General features: G+C 37.2%; 1 non-coding gene across 1 annotated transcript; it reads left to right on the top strand.

The window, feature by feature from the left end:
- Positions 1 to 6,392: 6,392 nt before the first annotated feature.
- Positions 6,393 to 6,500, top strand: LOC148553686 (small nucleolar RNA R71). The gene has a single exon (XR_015893279.1). It is a non-coding gene; the product is annotated as a small nucleolar RNA R71 (small nucleolar RNA).
- Positions 6,501 to 6,886: the final 386 nt, after the last annotated feature.

Below are 6,886 nucleotides of genomic sequence, written 5' to 3'. Positions count from 1 at the left end.
GCTAAGTGATTTGGAAGATATGATTTTTTGAAGTTTAGTAGTTGCTGCAGATTTTTTTGGTTTTTTGGTTCTGCAGTACCAACTTTCAGACGCTATAACTTTTAATTAAAACAAAATTTTGAGTTTATTTCAAAAGGATTTTAAAGATCTATCAGTCTATTTTAAGTGAGTACAAGTTTCATGTTCATATTTATTTTGTAGACTTAGATAAGTCACTTGGAAGGTCGGTTGTTTGCTGGAAACTTTGAATTGGTTTATGAAAACAGGGCTCCACTTCCAATTGATAATTAATTAATCAAATGAAGTGATATGAACCTGAAACTTGTGGATTCTAAAACTTAGGGATGTTGACTATAATCTCACCAAAATTTAGAAGCAACGGATTAGAATTGAAATTATTATGGAATTTATGTTATTATGGAATTTATGTTTGCATGCCTTGCCTAGCTTCTTAATCATGCCATTTTTTGTTTTGTTTTGTTTGTATTCTTGCAGTCCTTATTATTTGATGTGTTTTGCTATTGGAATTGGAATACTTCACTATTTCTCTAGTTCTTAGTCTTAATCTTACTATATTTTCTGCTGCCGTCTAAAATTAGAACAATCGGATGATTAGTATTTTAAATATGGACTGGTAACTGGCAATATCGTAGGGGTTATATTTTATTGGGTAAACTTTCAGTTTTTGCATTGTTGACGAGGAAATCTTAGGTTCATTTTAAATTTTTAACCATGGAACATCAAGATTTAATGGATAAGAATGAAGAGAGCGTTCAATCGATCGAAAAGGTTAGCAATACTGAAGATCGGGATAAGATGAATGAGGTTGAAGGTGTGAAATCTGAGTTGATTAATGTTGATGAGAGCAAGGATTTGCAATCTGAAACTAGTTCTATTCAAGAAGTGCAAGGGAGTAATTCCAAGGGATTTGAAGCTGAAATTAAAGTCAATACTAATGCACAAGAGTACTCTTGTCTAAAGGTCAGTATCTAGAAAGCCCAGAGGTATGGATTTAATTACCCTATATACAACTAAAACCCATGCAGAAATCCTCATATGTAGTCTTTGTTTCATATTCTTTGATCATTTTATATTTGTTAATCATATGATCAGACAAATCTGCTGAATATTTTAATTGATTATCTTGGTACAATTCTTAGGTGTCATTACTATCTTTGTGATTGTTGTCTGGTGGTGTAGGCTGTTGTGAACTCTCTCATAGCGCGCTTTGACAATGAAACAAACTAGACCCTAAAGGTACTCCTAAAGTTGCTTATGGTTTTAATACATTTTCGTAGATGATTCCCATTTTATATTAGTATACTTTAATTTGTATATGGATTTATTTATCACATTTTACTTGTGTCATGGTTGAAAAATGACAAATGTCCTATTATTTGGTTTGATAAATTTGGTTGGGTATGGCTGAGATATAAGTTGTGAATTGGTTGTGTTTGCTGGAACCGTAGACGGTGGAAATATCCAAGTTTTTGGGGGAGGTGCTGCCGAAATTTTTCTAAACATTTTGGATAAAATTTAGTGGAAAAATTATAATTAGTGTTATATCTTATTTCTAACTTTTTTGTTTCGGTTTTTCTTATTTACAGGAGTACTGAAATGGTGACCATATGCTACCTTGAGGGCTCAAGAATGTTTTGATGCATAGAGACATTAATCTATGTTAGAACTTTTATGTTTTGGTTGAACTAATCAATGTACTCACTAGCTAATGTTATTTTGTTTCAAGACAATTTTAGCTAAAAGGATCTTGTTTGACTTATGTATGTTTTTGCATATTATATAAATGTAAACTTGCTTATTAAAATCGTTAATATATTAGTTAATTTAAAAAATAATTTAATAAATTATGCATGTAATTTGTAATAAAAAAAAGTTGTTATAAAATAATTAATTTGCTTTCGTAACTAAAGAAAAAAAATGTTACAAAATCATGTTACATTTTGTAACAAAATTTTTTGATAGGAAAAGAATTGACTATCACAAAAAATACTTTCAAGATCAAAATTTGTTACACTTTTGTAACGGCTTCTGGTTTTTTGTATCAGAAAAAATTGTTACAAAATATGGTATTGAATTGTAATAGTTCCATTTTTCGTTACAAAAACTTTTTGTAACGGGACTTACTGCAATGGACCCTTTTTTTGTTACAAAAAATTTTTGTTTCAAAATTTCGACATTTTGTAACAATATTTTTTTTTACAAATGCGCCTTTTTCTTGTAGTGAAGATATAAAGGTAACCATTAGAGTTTGGAAAGGGTCCCATGAAGTCAATGCTCCAAACATAAAAAATTTCACAAAAAAGCATAATCTGTTGAGGCATTTCATCCCCCTTGGATATATTACCAAACCTTTGACATGGGGAACAAGATTTACAAAATTTAGCAGCATCTTTAAAAAGAGTAGGCCACCAGAATCCACAGTCTAAGATTTTTCTAGCTGTTCTTTGAGGGCCAAAATGTCCTCCACTCTCAGAAGAGTGGCATGCCTCCAAAATAGACTGGAATTCTAATTGTGGTACACATCTTCTAATTACCTGATCAGCACCACACCTCCACAAATATGGATCATCCCATATAAAATATTTAGACTCGCTTTTCTGCTTGTCCCTTTGATGCTTAGTAAAGTTGGGAGGGAAAGTATGGCTAACTAGATAATTAGGTACAGGTGCATACCAAGGAACTACTTCAGATACTGTTTGCAAACTATCAAATGGGAAAGTATCATTGATAGGGGTGGAGTCATGCTTAATGTGCTCAAGGCGACTCAAGTGGTCTGCCACTAAATTCTGGTTACCACTCCTATCCTTAATTTCTAAATTAAATTCTTGCAGCAACAATATCCAACGTATCAATCTTGGTTTAAACTCTTTTTTAGCTAATAAATATTTTAGAGCTGCATGGTTGATGAGCGAATAATTTATACGCTTTTTGGCATTATTTTTAGTATGTTTTTAGTATGTTTTAGTTAGTTTTTATTATATTTATATTAGTTTTTAAATAAAAATTACATTTCTGGATTTTACTATGAGTTTGTGTGTTTTTCTGTGATTTCAGGTATTTTCTGGCTGAAATTGAAGGACCTGAGCAAAAATCTGATTCAGAGGCTGAAAAAGGACTGCAGATGCTGTTGGATTCTGACCACCGTGCACTCGAAGCGGATTTTCTGCAGCTACAAAAGCCCAATTGGTGTGCTCTCAATTGCGTTTGAAAGTAGACATCTTGGGCTTTCCAGAAATATATAATATTCCATGCTTTGCCCGAGATTTGATGGCCCAAACCGGCGTTCTAAGTTAGCATAAAAATTCTGGCGTCAAAACACCAGAACTGGCAGAAAAGCTGGAGTTAAACGCCCAAACTGGCACAAAAGCTGGCATTTAACTCCAAGAAAAGTATCTACATGTGAAATCTTCAATGATCAGTGATGAGCGGATATTTTATACGCTTTTTGGGGTTAATTTCATATAGTTTTTAGTATGATTTGGTTAGTTTTTAGTATATTTTCATTAGTTTTTAGGCAAAATTCATATTTCTGGACTTTACTATGAGTTTGTATGTTTTTCTGTAATTTCAGGTATTTGCTGGCTAAAATTGAGGGAGCTGAGCAAAAATCTGATTCAGGCTGAAAAAGGACTGCTGATTCTGTTGGATTCTGACCTCTCAGCACTCGGAATAAATTTTCTGGAGGTACAAAAGTCCAATTGGCGCGCTTTCAATTGCGTTGGAAAGTAGACATCCAAGACTTTTCAGCAATATATAATAGTCCATACTTTGCTCAAGGATAGACGACGTAAACTGGCGTTCAACGCCAGTTCCATGTTGTAGTTTGGCGTCCAGCGCCAGAAACAAGTTACAAGTTGGAGTTCAACGCCAAAAATAGGTTACAACCTGACGTTGATGCCCAAAACAGCCCAGGCACGTGAGAAGCCTAAGTCTCAGCCCCAGCACACACCAAGTGGGCCCCAGAAGTGGATTTCTGCACCAATTATCTTAGTTTATTCATTTTCTGTAAACCTAGGTTACTAGTTTAGTATTTAAACAACTTTTAGAGATCTATTTAGGATCTCATGATTTTTTAGATCTGAACTTTGTAATCTCTGACGGCATGAGTCTCTAAACTCCATTGTTGGGGGTGAGGAGCTCTGCTGTGTTTCGATGAATTAATGCAACTATTTCTGTTTTCCATTCAAACATGCGTGTTCCTATCTAAGATATTCCTGAGATGATCCTGTGGGGTCCACAGATCCTGAGGTGTCAAGGCATTTACATCCCTGCACCAATTTAGGCATGTAAAATGCCCTTGCACACAACTCTGGGCGTTCAGCGCCAGGTTGGTGCCCATTTTGGGCGTTCAACGCCCCTTTGTTGCCATTTCTGGCGTTGAACGCCAGAACCATGCTTGTTCTGGGAGTTCAGCGCCAGGATGCTCCCATTCTGGGCGTTCAGCGCCAGAACTATGCTCTGTTCTGGCGTTTGAACGCCAGACAGATGCTCCTCCAGGGTGTGATTTTTCTTCTGCTGTTTTTGATTCCGTTTTCAATTTTTATATTTATTTTGTGACTCCACATGATCATGAACCTAAGAAAACATGAAAAACAATAAAAATAAGAATTAGATAAACATTGGGTTGCCTCCCAACAAGCGCTTCTTTAATGTCAATAGCTTGACAGTGAGCTCTCATGGAGCCTCACAGATGTGCAGAGCTTTGTTGAGACTCTCCAACACCAAACTTAGAGTTTGGATATGGGAGTTCAACACCAAACTTAGAGTTTGGTTGTGGCCTCCCAACACCAAACTTAGAGTTTGACTTGTGGGGGCTCTGGTTGACTCTGCTTTGAGAGAAGCTTTTTCTGCTTCCTCTCCATGGTTGCAGAGGGAGATCCTTGAGTTTTAAACACAAGGAAGTTCTCATTCCATTGAAGGACTATTTCACCTCTGTCAACATCAATCACAGCTCTTGCTGTGGCCAGGAAAGGTCTTCCTAGGATGATGGATTCATTCTCTTCCTTTCCAGTATCCAGGACTATGAAATCAGCAGGGATGTAAAGGCCCTCAACCTTTACTAATACATCCTCTACTTGTCCATAAGCCTGTTTTCTTGAGCTGTCTGCCATCTCTAGTGAGATTTTAGCAGCTTGCACCCCATAGATTCCCAGTTTCTCTATTACAGAGAGGGGCATGAGGTTTATTCCTGAACCAAGGTCACACAGAGCCTTAAAGATCATGGTGCCTATGGTACAGGGTATTATGAACTTTCCAGGATCCTGTCTCTTCTGAGGCAATGTCAGTTGATCCATATCACTTAGTTCATTGATGAACAAGGGAGGTTCAACTTCCCAAGCATCAATGCCAAATAATTTGGCATTCAGCTTCATGATTGCACCAAGAAACTTGGCAGTTTGCTCTTCAGTAACATCCTCATTCTCTTCAGAAGAGGAATACTCATCAGAGCTCATGAAGGGAATAAGGAGGTTCAATGGAATCTCTATGGTCTCTAGATGAGCCTCAGAGTCTTTTGGTTCCTCAGAGGGAAGCTCCTTATTGATCACTAGACGTCCCAGGAGGTCTTCCTCCTTGGAATTCACGTCCTCTCCTTCCCTTACTGGTTCGGCCATGGCGCTTATGTCAATGGCCTTGCACTCTCCTTTTGGATTCTCTTCTGTATTGCTTGGGAGAGTACTAGGAGGGATTTCAGTGATCCTTTTACTCAGCTGGCCCACTTGTGCTTCCAGATTTCTAATGGAAGACCTTGTTTCATTTATGAAACTCACAGTGGCCTTGGATAGATCAGAGACTAGATTTGCTAAATTGGAAGCATTTTGTTCAGTGTTCTCTGTCTGTTGCTGAGTGGATGATGGAAAAGGTTTATTATTGTTAAACCTGTTTCTTCCACCATTATTAAAGCCTTGTTGGGGCTTTTGATCCTTCCATGAGAAATTTGGATGATTTCTCCATGTTGAGTTATAGGTGTTTCCATAAGGTTCACCTAAGTAATTTACCTCTGCTATTGCAGGGTTCTCAGGATCATAAGCTTCTTCTTCAGAAGATGCCTCTTGAGTACTGTTGGATGCAGCTTGCATTCCATGCAGACTCTGAGAGATCATATTGACTTGCTGAGTCAATATTTTATTCTGAGCCAATATGGCATTCAGAGTATCAACTTCAAGAACTCCCTTCTTCATAGGCGTCCCATTACTCACAGGATTCCTTTCAGAAGTGTACATGAACTGGTTATTAGCAACCATGTCAATGAGTTCTTGAGCTTCTGCAGGCGTTTTCTTTAGGTGAATGGATCCACCTGCAGAAGTGTCCAGTGACATCTTTGATAGCTCAGATAAACCATCATAGAATATATCTAGGATGGTCCATTCTGAAAGCATGTCAGAAGGACACTTTTTGATCAACTGTTTGTATCTTTCCCAAGCTTCATAGAGGGATTCACCTTCTTTCTGTCTGAAGGTTTGAACATCAGCTCTAAGCTTGCTAAGCTTTTGAGGAGGAAAGTACTTGGCTAAGAAAGCCGTGACTAGCTTATCCCAAGAGTTCAGGCTGTCTTTGGGTTGAGAATCCAACCATAATCTAGCTCTGTCTCTTACAGCAAAAGGGAAAAGCATGAGCCTGTAGACTTCAGGATCTACTCCATTAGTCTTAACAGTATCACATATCTGCAAGAATTCAGTTAAGAACTGAAAGGGATCTTCAGATGGAAGTCCATGAAACTTGCAGTTCTGCTGCATCAGAGAAACTAATTGAGGTTTCAGCTCAAAGTTGTTTGCTCCAATGGCAGGAATGGAGATGCTTCTTCCATGTAAATTGGAATTAGGTGCAGTGAAGTCACCAAGCATCTTCCTTACATTATTATTATTTT

This window comes from Arachis ipaensis, chromosome B7 (genome assembly GCF_059453495.1).
Source record: "Arachis ipaensis isolate K30076 ecotype BB chromosome B7, ASM5945349v1, whole genome shotgun sequence".
NCBI lineage: Eukaryota > Viridiplantae > Streptophyta > Magnoliopsida > Fabales > Fabaceae > Arachis > Arachis ipaensis.
The sequence above is the reverse complement of the archived record's forward strand: the minus strand, read 5'-3'. Positions and strand labels throughout refer to the sequence as shown.